At 45.9% G+C, this 12517-nt stretch overlaps 1 protein-coding gene across 1 annotated transcript in view; it reads left to right on the top strand.

Moving 5' to 3' along the window:
* The window catches only part of LOC137371661 (glial fibrillary acidic protein-like), a 151208-nt gene that overhangs the window by 43704 nt on the left and 94987 nt on the right, over positions 1–12517 (top strand). The gene's annotated exons all lie outside the window — the stretch shown is intronic.

Raw genomic sequence — 12517 nt, 5'->3', positions numbered from 1 at the left:
GCGACTTTGAAGATTAGTTTGGCATACATTCCAGGAGAAATGTGGGAACAGGGGTTTCTGGCAGGTTTTTCCGGAGAAATGGGCATCATTTACTCTATTTCATACACTTGATTCTCAGGAAGTTCTGAAAGCGGTGGAAGAGGGTGAGCTGATGGTGGCTGCTCTCTTGGCTGGTTTTCTCCAACTGCCTTCAAAATAGTTCACACCCCAACACACTGCCCAAAGCAAAACCAAAAACAATACCTCAAGATAATAAAAGCAGAATACTGCAGATGCTGGAAATCTGAAATAAAAGCAGAAAGTGCTGGAAATGCCGAGCAGGTCTGGCAGCATCTGTGGAGAGAGAAGCAGGGTTAATGTTTCAGGTCGGTGGCCTTTCATCAGAACTGGCAAAGGTTAGAAATGTAATAGGTTTTAAGCAAGTAAAGCGGGGATGGGGGGAAGAGAACAAAAGGGAAGGTATGTGATAGGACAGAGGACCGGAGAGATTAACTGACAAGGAGTTCATGGGGCAAAGTGAGTGGGCTAATGGTGTGGTGAAAGGCAAAGTATTAGCGCAGAGAGAGTGTAAATGACAGAATAATGAACAATATCTCAACTGTCAAACCTGCTGACCCCTCTCAATCTTGAGCTGTCACTTCTCTGTAAACATCTCCCCCAAGTCTAAAAGTCCCTGCTGGGTATTTATCTGAAGACAGATGCCTTTCAGTAAATGTTGTTTTCAAACTAGATCTCTCAGTGTCCTTTCAATGAGCCCAGTGAAAAAAATCCATGGAATCCTTTCCAGTTTTCCCAAATAAAACAATGCCCATAATTCTAAAATACATGAGTCCTCAAAAAAAATTGCTTAACAAAAAATATAGAAGCACCGTCATAACAACGGCAGGAGCTACAGCGGGCGAAAAAATGGCGGCCCGCAAATGCGGGCCATGCACCCCGATACCTCCATGATCTTCCTTGCAGCAGCCCACAATAATATGCAGGTCAGGCCACCCGCTCCAATCACGTGGAGGGGTGGCTCGCCGACACCGGCTATGGCGTCAGCTGCCTGTGCACAGGTGCCATTTCTAAAGCCCTGCCAGCTAATTTAAATTTTTTAAGTTATATCCCCCAGCACACTGTACTGATTTAAAATTCAGGGGCGGCACAGTGGCGCAGTGGTTCGCACCGCAGCCTCACAGCTCCAGCGACCCGGGTTCAATTCTGGGTACTGCCTGTGTGGAGTTTGCAAGTTCTCCCTGTGTCTGCGTGGGTTTCCTCCGGGTGCTCCGGTTTCCTCCCACACGCCAAAAGACTTGCAGGTTGATAGGTAAATTGGCCATTGTAAATTGCCCCTAGTATAGGTAGCTGGTAGGGAAATATAGGGACAGGTGGGGATGTGGTAGGAATATGGAATTAGTGTAGGATTAGTATAAATGGGTGGTTGATGGTCGGCACAGACTTGGTGGGCCGAAGGGCCTGTTTCAGTGCTGTATCACTAAACTAAACTAAAATCTGTTGCTGCTTTCCCACCCCCCAAATAGGAATCTGTCGCCGCCTTCCCCCCTCCCCAATAAGAATAAAATTCATAATTTGCCCTCTCCCCCACCCTCGCAAAGCACTTAGCTTCCACACTTGATTTCCCCCCCCCCCCCACCAAACTGAACAAAGTGCACAGGTCACCCCCTTCCCACCATCCCCTACACTAATGATGTAAATTTGACCCGATTCTCTCCCCCCTTCCCCAGCACTGCAGCACCTCCTTTCCCTAAATGGGAAAGTGATGGCGCGTGAGTGCCGGCTGCCGCTCAGAAAGATCACGCTGGACAGTAGAATTCTGCTAATTTGAATATTTTAATCCAGGTCCCATCACCCAGCGGTAGGGGGCCTGCCACAGAGCTTTGCCGCCGCGGGGAAGATCGGGTCCAGGCCTCCCGGTGTCAGGCTCCGTGGTGAACCGCTGCTGGAACGATCTTCCGATTGTCCCCCCCCCACCATGGAGCCCGAAGTCAGGAGCTTTGTAAAATTCCAGCCATTAACTCTATAACTCTATTTCTCTCTTCCACAGATGCTGCCAGACCTTCTGTGTATTTCCAGCACTTAGTTTTTATTTCAAATTTCTAGCATCCTCAGTATTTTGCTTTTATCCTTTTCTTGATAGTCAGTTTATTCACAGAATGCAGCATTACATATCTCTGGCTCCTGTTTTCTCTCCCGTGTCCCAGCAGGCTCTCTTTATATTCCGCTCTACATCCTTAATTAAACAATGTCCTTCATCTGTCTATCTTTAACAACGCAATTAATCTACCATTAACACTAGCTTCCATGCCCCAGCCTGTTGATTTCAAAATTCTCATTCGTGTTCTCAATTCACTCCATGACCTTGCTCCACCTTAGTTATTTCTTCCAGTTTAACGTACCTTCATGCACACTTGTTCTCCTCAAACATTGGATGTCTCCTCATCATTTGCCTCCTTCGGTCTATACTACTATGCCCTGCCCAAGATTGAGATTAATAGATTTTTGTTAGGTACGGCAAAGTGGCGCAGTGGTTAGCACCGCAGCCTCACAGCTCCAGCCACCCAGGTTCAATTCTGGGTACTGCCTGTCTGGAGTTTGCAAGTTCTCCCTGTGTCTGCGTGGGTTTTCGCCGGGTGTTCCGGTTTCCTCCCACAGCCAAAAGACTTGCAGGTTGATAGGTAAATTGGCCATTATAAATTGCCCCTAGTATAGGTAGGTGGCAGGAGAATATTGGGACAGGTGGAGATGTGGTAGGGATATAGGATTAGTGTAGGATTAGTATAAATGGGTGGTTGATGGTCGGCACAGATTTGGTGGGCCTAAGGGCCTGTTTCAGTGCTGTATCTCCAAATAAAAATAAATAAATACTCAGTGTGACGGAAACCATACCTGCCAAATCGAAACATATTCATTTCGTCATATGGAATACTACTTGAACTTTTTACTGGACATTGAACATAACTTGTTTAAATGGACCACAGAGCTGACGGCTGAAAACCTGGTTGTACATTTGCATTCCGATGGACAGTTGCATAGAGAGACAATGGGAGTGCACCCGATTCAAGTAGCAAGATGAGTTTTGTCAATAGTGATGATCAAAAAACAATGAGAGCCATTAACATTGTAAGAGACAAATCTCCCCCCCCTCCCGCCCCACTGAGTGTGACTGGAGAACTTTTGAAATCAACAGTCCTCCCCCGGAGATGCTGCCTTAAAGAAAGAGCTGGTCACATGACTTACCTGCTGGCCGGACTGGACCTATTGAATTGTGCCTCACAGAAAGGTTTGGGGCAGACTGCAATTTCAAGACAAAAGGAAAGGAAGGGCCCTCTCTCTCTCCCTGTCTCTCTCTGTCAAGAAAAGTCCCAGGGACCCATGGAAGCAGCTTAAGCCTCAAGACAGAGGACCTTGTCAGCCTTCTGAACATAGAACAGTACAGCACAGTACAGGCCCTTCGGCCCACGATGTTGTGCCGAACCTTTAACCTATTCTAAGATCAAACTACATACCTACCCTTCATTCTACTATCATCCATGTACCTATCCAAGAGTCGCTTAAATGTCCCTTATGTATCTGCTTCTACTGGCAGCGCATTCCGCGCACCCACCACTCTGTGTAAAGAACCTACCTCTGACATCTCCCCGAAACCTTCCTCCAATCACCTTAAAATATGTCCCCTGGTGATAGCCCTTTCCACCCTGGGAAAAAGTCTCTGGCTATCCACTCTATCTATGCCTCTCATCATCTTGTACCCCTCTATCAAGTCACCTCTCATCCTTCTTCGCTCCAATGAGAAAAGCATTAGCTCCCTCAATCTTTCTTCATAAGACATGCCCTCCAGTCCAGGTAGCATCCTGGTAAATCTCCTCTGCACCCTCTCTAAAGCTTCCACATACATACACCTTCTTAACAACCCTATCAACTTGGGTGGCAACTTTGAGCGATCTATGGACATGGACCCCAAGATCCCTCTGTTCCTCCACACTACCAAGAATCCTGTCTTTAAGCCTGTATTCTGCATTCAAATTCGACTTTCCAAAATGAATCACTTCACGCTTTTCCAGGTTGAACTCCATCTGCCACTTCTCAGCCCAGCTCTGCATCCTGTCAATGTCCCATTGCAACCTACAACAGCCTTCCACACGATCCACAACTCCAGCAACCTTCGTGTCATCGGCAATCTTGCTAACCCAGCCTTCCACTTCCTCATCCAAGTCATTTATAAAAATCACAAAGAGCAGAGGTCCCAGAACAGATCCTTGTGGAACACCAGTGGTCACCGAGCTCCATGCTGAATACTTTCCATCTACTACCACCCTCTGTCTTCTATGGGCCAGCCAATTTTGTATCCAGACAGCCAACTTTCCCTGTATCCCATGCCTCCTTACTTTCTGAATGAGCCTGCCATGGGAAACCTTAACGCCTTGCTAAAATCCATATACACCACATCTACTGCTCTTCCTTCATCAATGTGTTTTGTCACATCTTCAAAGAATTCAATAAGGCTTGGGAGGCATGACCTGCCCCTCATAAAGCCATGCTGACTGTCTCTAATCAAACCATGCTTTTCCAAATAATCATAAATCCTGTCTCTCAGAATCCTCTCCAATAAATTGCCCACTACCGACGTAACACTGACTGGTCTATAATTCCCAGGGTTATCCCTATTCCCTTTCTTGAACAAGGGAATAACATTTGCCACCCTCCAATCATCTGGTACTACTCCAGTGGACAGTGAAGACGCAAAGATCATTGCCAAAGGCGCGGCAATCTCTTCCCTCGCTTCCCGTAGTATCCTTGGGTATATCCCGTCTGGCCCCAGGGACTTATCTATCCTCATGACTTTCAAAATTTCCAGCACATCCTCCCTCTTAACCTCAACCTGTTCGAGCATATCAGCCTGTTCCACGCAATCCTCACAAACGACTAGGTCCCTCTCACTAGTGAATACTGAAGCAAAGTATTCATTTAGGACCTCCCCTACCTCCTCCGACTCCAGGCACAAGTTCCCTCCACTATCCCTGATCGGCCCGACCCTCACTCTGGCCATCCTCTTGTTCCTCACATAAGTGTAGAACGCCTTGGGATTTTCCTTAATCCTACCCGCCAAGACTTTTTCATGTCCCCTTCTCGCTCTCCTAAGTCCATTCTCAGTTCCTTCCTGGCTACCTTGTAACCCTCTAGAGCCCTGTCTGATCCTTGCTTCCTCAACCTTAAGTAAGCTTCCTTCTTCCTCTTGACTAGCTGTTCCACATCTCTTGTCATCCAAGGTTCCTTCACCCTACCATCCCTTCCTTGCCTCATCGGGACAAACCTATCCAGCAGTCGCAGCAAGTGCTCCCTAAACAACCTCCACATTTCTGTCGTACATTTCCCTGAGAACATCTGTTCCCAATTAATGCTCCCCAGTTCCTGCCTAATAGCATTGTAGTTCCCCCTCCCCCAATTAAATATTTTCCCATCCCGTCTGCTCCTGTCCCTCTCCATGACTATAGTAAAGGTCAGGGAGTTGTGATCACTATCACCGAAATGCTCTCCCACCGAGAGATCTGCCACCTGGCCTGGTTCGTTGCCAAGCACCAAGTCCAACATAGCCTCCCCTCTCGTCGGCCTATCTAATTATTGATACAGGAAACCTTCCTGGACACACCTGACAAAAACTGCTCCATCCAAACTATTTGCACTAAGGAGGTTCTAATCAATATTAGGGAAGTTGAAGTCACCCATGACAACAACCCTGTTACTTCTGCACCTTTCCAAAATCTGCCTCCCAATCTGTTCCTCCGTGTCTCTGTTGCTATTGGGGGGTCTATAGAAAACTCCCAACAAAGTGACTGCTCCTTTCCTGTGTCTGACTTCCACCCATAATGACTCAGTCGACAAACCCTCCTCGACGACCTCCCTTTCTGCAGCTGTGATACTATCCCTGATTAGCAATGCCACTCCCCCACCTCTTTTACCTCCCTCCCTATTCCTTTTGAAACATCTAAACCCCGGAACATCCAACATCCATTCCTGCCTCTGTGATATCCACATCTCCGTAATGGCCACAACATCGTAGCTCCAAGTACTGATCCATGCTCTAAGTTCATCACCCTTATTCCTGACACTTCTTGCGTTAAAATAGACACACTTCAGCCCATCATACTGGCTGCAACTTTGTCTTGTCAATTGTCTAACCTTCCTCACAGACTCTCTGCACTCGGTATCTGCCTGTTCAACAGCTACCCCATCCATTGATCCGTAGCTCTGGTTCCCATCCCCCTGCCAAACTAGTTTAAACCCTCCCGAAGAGCTCTAGCAAACCTCCCGCCCAGGATATTGGTGCCCCTCCAGTTCAGATGCAACCCGTCCCTCTTGTACAGGTCCCACCTTCCCCAGAAGGTATCCCAATGATCCACATATCTGAAGCCCTCCCTCCTACACCAGCTCTGTAGCCACGTGTTCAGCTGCACTCGCTCCCTGTTTCTAGCCTCACTAGCACGTGGCGCCGGTATCAATCCTGAGATTACTACTCTGCTCGTCCTGCCTTTTAGCTTCCAACCTAACTCCCTATATTCGCTTTTCAGCTCCTCATCCCTTTTCCTAGCTATGTCATTGGTACCGATATGTACCACGACCTCTTGCTGCTCCCCCTCCCTCTTAAGAATCCTGTAGACTCGATCCGAGACATTCCTGACCCTGGCACCCGGGACTCTGGTACCGGAGAAACACGTTTGAATGTGTGCACTGGGTCCCAGCGAGAACTGCAAGACTTCAACTCCAATTAAGGACTTTACAGCAAAACTGAAGACAGTAACTGAATTCCATTTACTACTCCAATGTCCCTGGCCTTTATTCTTTCTCCCCCTTCTGTATCTATTTGTGTGTGCGTTTCTCTGCTATGCATGCTAGCGTGGTTGCGTCACGTATTTTAGTAATTTTAACTGAGTTAGAGTGATAAGGCTAATAAACTCACATCTTTCTTGTTTAAACCTAAGAAAGCCTGTCTGATTGGTTCATTTACAATTACAATTAGAGAGTAGAGAGCATGGACTCACTGAAGGGTTAAGTTAAAACACTGTGGTTTAAAACTTAAACCCTGTACGGCCAATACAGGAAAGGGGCCAGAGGGGAGCCTGAGACCCCTTTCTCACCCGGCCGTAACAGAAGTTTGGGGGCTAGCGTCCGGATGGGACCCATAGACAAAAGAGAAATTGATCCCAATCAAAAAGGGAAAAGACTTCAATGCCGTTTGCAGAAGACTACCACCTTTTGTGTGTGGAAGTGTTTCTGAATTTTATTGCTGAAAGGGATGGCTCTAATTTTGATTATTTTGTGTAACTACTCAACATTTTAATGTTCTATGTACATAGACCACCAGTGTTTCTAGCTTTTCACCATATCGAGAGTACTCTGTTAAATACTTTTTAGGTCCAAAGTGGATGAGCACACATTGAAATCACTTGCCACAGTTTTGCCCATTCACTTAATTTGTTAATATCTTGATAATTTTATTTTTCAATCTACACTGCTTACAATGTTGCCTATCTTTGGGTCATCAGAAAATTTCGAAATGTGACTTTCCATCCCATCATCTAAATTGTTAATCTATACGGTGAATAGTTGAGGCCCCAATACACATCCTTGAAGGACATCACCTCGAGTCATATCCTGCCAATTAGACTATCTGTCCATTATCCCAGAATCACAGTATTGTTACAGCACAGAATGAGGCCATTCGGACCATCATGTCCACACTGGCTCTCTGAAAAAGAAATTCTCTCAGTCCCATTCCTCTGCCTTCTCCCCATAACCCTGCACATTCTGCCTTTTCATATAACTGTCTAATTCCCTTTTGAATGCTTCAATTGAACCTGCCTCCACCACTTTCTCAGACAGCGCATTCCAAACCTTAACCACTCGCTGCATGAAAAAGTTTTTCCTCATGTCACTATTGCTTCTCTTAGCAAATGCTTTAAATCTGTGCTCTCTCGTTCTCGATCCTTTCACGAATGTCAACAGTTTCTCTCTATCTACTCTGTCCAGACCCCTAATGATTTTGAATACCTCTACCAAATCACCTCTCAGCCCTCTCTTCAAGGAAAACAGTCCTAAATTCTCCAATCTATCTTCATAACTGAAATTCCTCATCTCTGGAACCATTCTCGTGAATCTCTTCTGTACTTTCTCCATTGCCCTCATGTCTTTCCTCAAGTGCGGCGGCCAGAATTGGGCGCAATACTCCAGCTGAAGCCGAACTAGTGTCTTATACAAGTTCAACATACCTTCCTTGCTCTTATTCTCTATGCCCCTATTAATAAAGCCCAGGACACTGTATACTTTATTAACTGCTCTCTCAACCTGCCACCTTCAATGACTTATGCACATATACACCTAGTTTCTTCTGCTCCTGCACCCCTTTTAGAATTGTGCCTTTTATTCTATATTGTCTCTCCATGTTCTTCCTACCAAAATGAATCGCCTCACATTTCTCTGCATTGAAACATAGAAAATAGGAGCAGGAGTAGGCCATTCGGCCCTTCGAGCCTGCTGCGCCATTCATTATAATCATGGCTGATCATCCAACTCAGTAACCTGTTCCCGCTTTCGCCCCATTCCCTTTGATCCCTTTAGACCCAAGAGATATATCTAACTCCTTCTTGAAAACATACAATGTTTTGGCCTCAACTGCTTTCTGTGATAGCAAGTTCCTCAGGCTCACCACTCTCTGGGTGAAGAAATTTCTCTTCATCTCAGTCCTGAAAGATTTATCCCGTATCTTTAGACTATGACCACTGGTTCTGGACTCCCCCACCATCAGGAACATCCTTCCTGTATCTAACCTGTCAAGTCCTGTTAGAATTTTATAGGTTTCTATGAGATCCCGCCTCACTCTTCTGAACTCCAGCGAATATAATCCTAACCAACTCAATCTCTCCTCATACGTCAGTCCGCCATCCCAGGAATCAGTCTGGTTCTGAACTTCATCTGCCATCTGTCTGCCCATTCCACCAACTTGTCGATGTCCTTTTGAAGTTCTACACTATCCTGCTCACAGTCCACAATGCTTCCAAGTTTCGTATCATCTGCAACTTTGAAATTGTGCCCTGTACACTAAGGTCTAGGTCATTAATATATATCAGGAAAAGCAAGGGTCCCAACTTTGATCCCTGGGGAACTCCACTACAAGCATTCATCCAGCTCAAAAAACATCCATTAACCACTACTCTTTGTTTCCTGTCACTCCGCCAATTTCGTATCCATGTTGCTACCGTCTCTTTCATTCCATGAGCTACAAGTCTGTTGTGTGGCACTGTATGAAATGCCTTTTGAAAGTCCATGTACACCACATCAACAGCATTGCCTCGTCAACCCTCTCTGTTACCTCCTTAAAAAAAACTCCAGCATTTAGTTAAACATGATTTTTCCTTAAGAAATCCATGCTGGCTTACCTTAATTAACCCGCATTTGTCCATGTGACTTGATTTTGTCCTGAATTATTTTTTCTACAAGTTTTCCCACCACCGAAGTTAAACTGACGGGCCTGTAGTTGTTGGGCTTATCTTTACACCCTTTTTTGAACAATGGTTTAACGTTTGCAATTCTTCAGTCCTCTGGCACCACCCCTGAGTCTAAGGAAGACTGAAAAATTATGGCCAGTGTCTCTGTGATTTCCACCTTCACTTCCTTCAGTATCATTGGATGCATCTCATCTGGCCCTGGTGCTTTATGCACTCTAGGTTCAGACAGCCTATCTAATACTTCCTCTTAATCAATTTTAAATCCCTCAAGTGTCTGACTTACCTCCTCTTTCAACATTTCCTGTGTTGCATCTTCTTCCTTAGTAAAGACAGATGCAAAATATTCATTTAACACCTCAGCTATGCTGTCTGCCTCCATGTGTAAATCCCCTTTCTGGACCCTAATCGGCCCCACTCCTCCTTTTACCACCGTTTTACTATTTAGATGCCTATAGAAAACTTTGAGATTTCTTTTAATGCTAGCTTCCAGTCTCTTCTCATGTTCTCTCTTTGCTTCTCTTATTTGCAAATTCATGCCAAAGACTTGCAGGTTGATAGGTAAATTGGCCATTAGCAATTGCCCCTAGTATAGGTAGGTGGTAGGGAAATATAGGGACAGGTGGGGATGTGGTAGGAATATGGGATTAGTGTAGCATTAGTATAAATGGGTGGTTGATGGTCGGCACAGACTCGGTGGGCCGAAGGGCCTGTTTCAGTGCTGTATCTCTAATCTAATCTAACTGTTGGAACTCTTGCCCTTCACTGCCCTTTACACTACTGTTATCCCAGTCTATATTTGGATAATTAAAGTCCCCCATTAAAAGTTACCCTATAATTTTTGCACCTCTCCGTAATTGCAAATTTGTTCCTCCACGTCCTTCCCACAACACCGAGCAATGTAGCTGCACCTTTTTTGTTCCTTAGCTCTAGCCAAATTGATTCTGTCCTCGACCCCTCTGGGACATCCTTTTTCTCCAGCACTGCACTGCTCTCCTTAATCAATAACGCCACCACTCCCCCTTTTTTCCTTTCCTATCTCTCCTGAACACCTTGTATCCAGGAATATTTAACACCCAGTACTGCCCTTCTTTGATTAAAAGCAAAATACTGCGGATGCTGAAATCTGAAATTAAAAACAAGAAATGCTGGAAATACTCAGAAGGTCTGTCAGCATCTGAGGAGAGAGAAGCAGAGTTAACGTTTTAGATCAATGACCCTTCTTCAGAACTGCCCTTCTTTGAGCCAGGTCTCTGTTATAGCCACAACATCATATTTCCATATGGCAATCTGCACCTGTACCTCACCAGTCTTATTAACCACACTCCATGCATTCACATGCGAGCACATTAACCCTGATTCAGACTTTATTACTTTATCCCTTACTCTGTCCCCACCTAATAATGTACTCTTTCCTACTCTCGTGCTATCTATCTCCCCCACTATTCTGTGCACTTTGGTATTCCTCTCTAATACTTGCTCCTGATTCCCACACCCCTGACTAGTTACCATTTGCTTCCGTCCAATCTGAGGTTCCCATCCCCCAGACAATTTAGGTTAAACCCTCCCCAACAACATGAGCAAATCTCCCTGCAAGGATATTCGTCCTGCTAAGATGCAACCGTCTAACTTGTACAGGTCCCACCTGCCCCAGAACCGGTCCCAATGTCTTAGATGTCTGATGCCCTACCTCCTACACCAGCTCTCCAGTCATGTGTTCAATCACTCAATTCTCCTATTCCTATGATCACTTGCACGTGGGACTGGGAGTAATCCTGAGATTACTGCTTTTGAGGTCCTGCTTTTTAATCTCCTTCCTAGCACCCTAAAATCTGCTTTCAGGACCTCATCCCCCTTCTTACCTATGTAATTGGTACCAATGTGGACCACGACCTCTGGCTGTTGACCCTCCCCCAGAAGAATGTCCTGCAGCCTCTCCGTGATACCCTTGACCCTGGCACCAGGGAGGCAACACACCATCCTGGAGTCACGTTTACTGCCGCAGAAACGCCTGTCTGTTCTCCTAACGAATGAATCCCCCTATCACTGCTGTTCTTCCACTTCGCTTCCTCCTCTCCTGTGCAGCTGAGCCACCTGTGGTGCCACAAACTTGGCTCTGACTGCACTTTTTTGAGGAACAATCACCTTCACCAGTATCCAAAATGGAAAACCAATTAGCGACCGAGATCATATCGAGCACTACCTGCCTGGTTCGCTTAGACTGCTTGGTGGTCACCCATTTCCTATCTGCCTGCATGCTCCTAATCTGTGGTGTGACCACCTCTCTGAACGTGCTATCCACGTAGTCCTCCGCCTTGCAGATGCACAACAGTGACTCCAGCCGCCGCTCGAGTTCCGAAACCCAGAGCTCAAGCTTCTGCATCTCGTGACAGTTCCTGCAGATTGTGTTTGTCCAGGACACATGGTGCGTCCATGACTTCCCACATGCCACAAGCTGTATATTCCACTCGGCAGAGCTGCCCTGCCATACCTTAACTTTACAGACTATTTATTACAAGTAGAATAGCTTACCAGGTACTCACCAAACAGCTCCTTAAACTGCACCTGTTTTCCCTGCTCTCTGTTTTCTAGCCAGATCAATAATTTCCCTTTACTGCCATTAGCTTTAACTTTAGCCAACAGTGCCTTAGATTTAGCAAGCCATTGGCTTCCTCGGGCAACCATTTTGCTGATTAGATTACTTGAGAGGATCTCTATAGTACATGCCCAAGAGGGTGTCCATATTTTTTTTTTTAGAGATACAGCACTGAAACAGGCCCTTCGGCCCACCGAGTCTGTGCCGACCATCAACCAACCATTTATACTAACCCAACACTAATCCCATATTCCTACCACATCCCCACCTGTCCCTATATATTTCCCTACCACCTACCTATACTAAGGGCAATTTATAATGGCCAATTAACCTATCAACCTGCAAGTCTTTGGCATGTGGGAGGAAACCGGAGCACCCGGAGGAAACCCACGCAGACACAGGGAGAACTTGCAAACTCCAC

Source organism: Heterodontus francisci, chromosome 7 (genome assembly GCF_036365525.1).
Source record: "Heterodontus francisci isolate sHetFra1 chromosome 7, sHetFra1.hap1, whole genome shotgun sequence".
Lineage (NCBI taxonomy): Eukaryota > Metazoa > Chordata > Chondrichthyes > Heterodontiformes > Heterodontidae > Heterodontus > Heterodontus francisci.
Note: the sequence above shows the minus strand (reverse complement) of the source record. Positions and strands in the feature narration are given on the sequence as shown.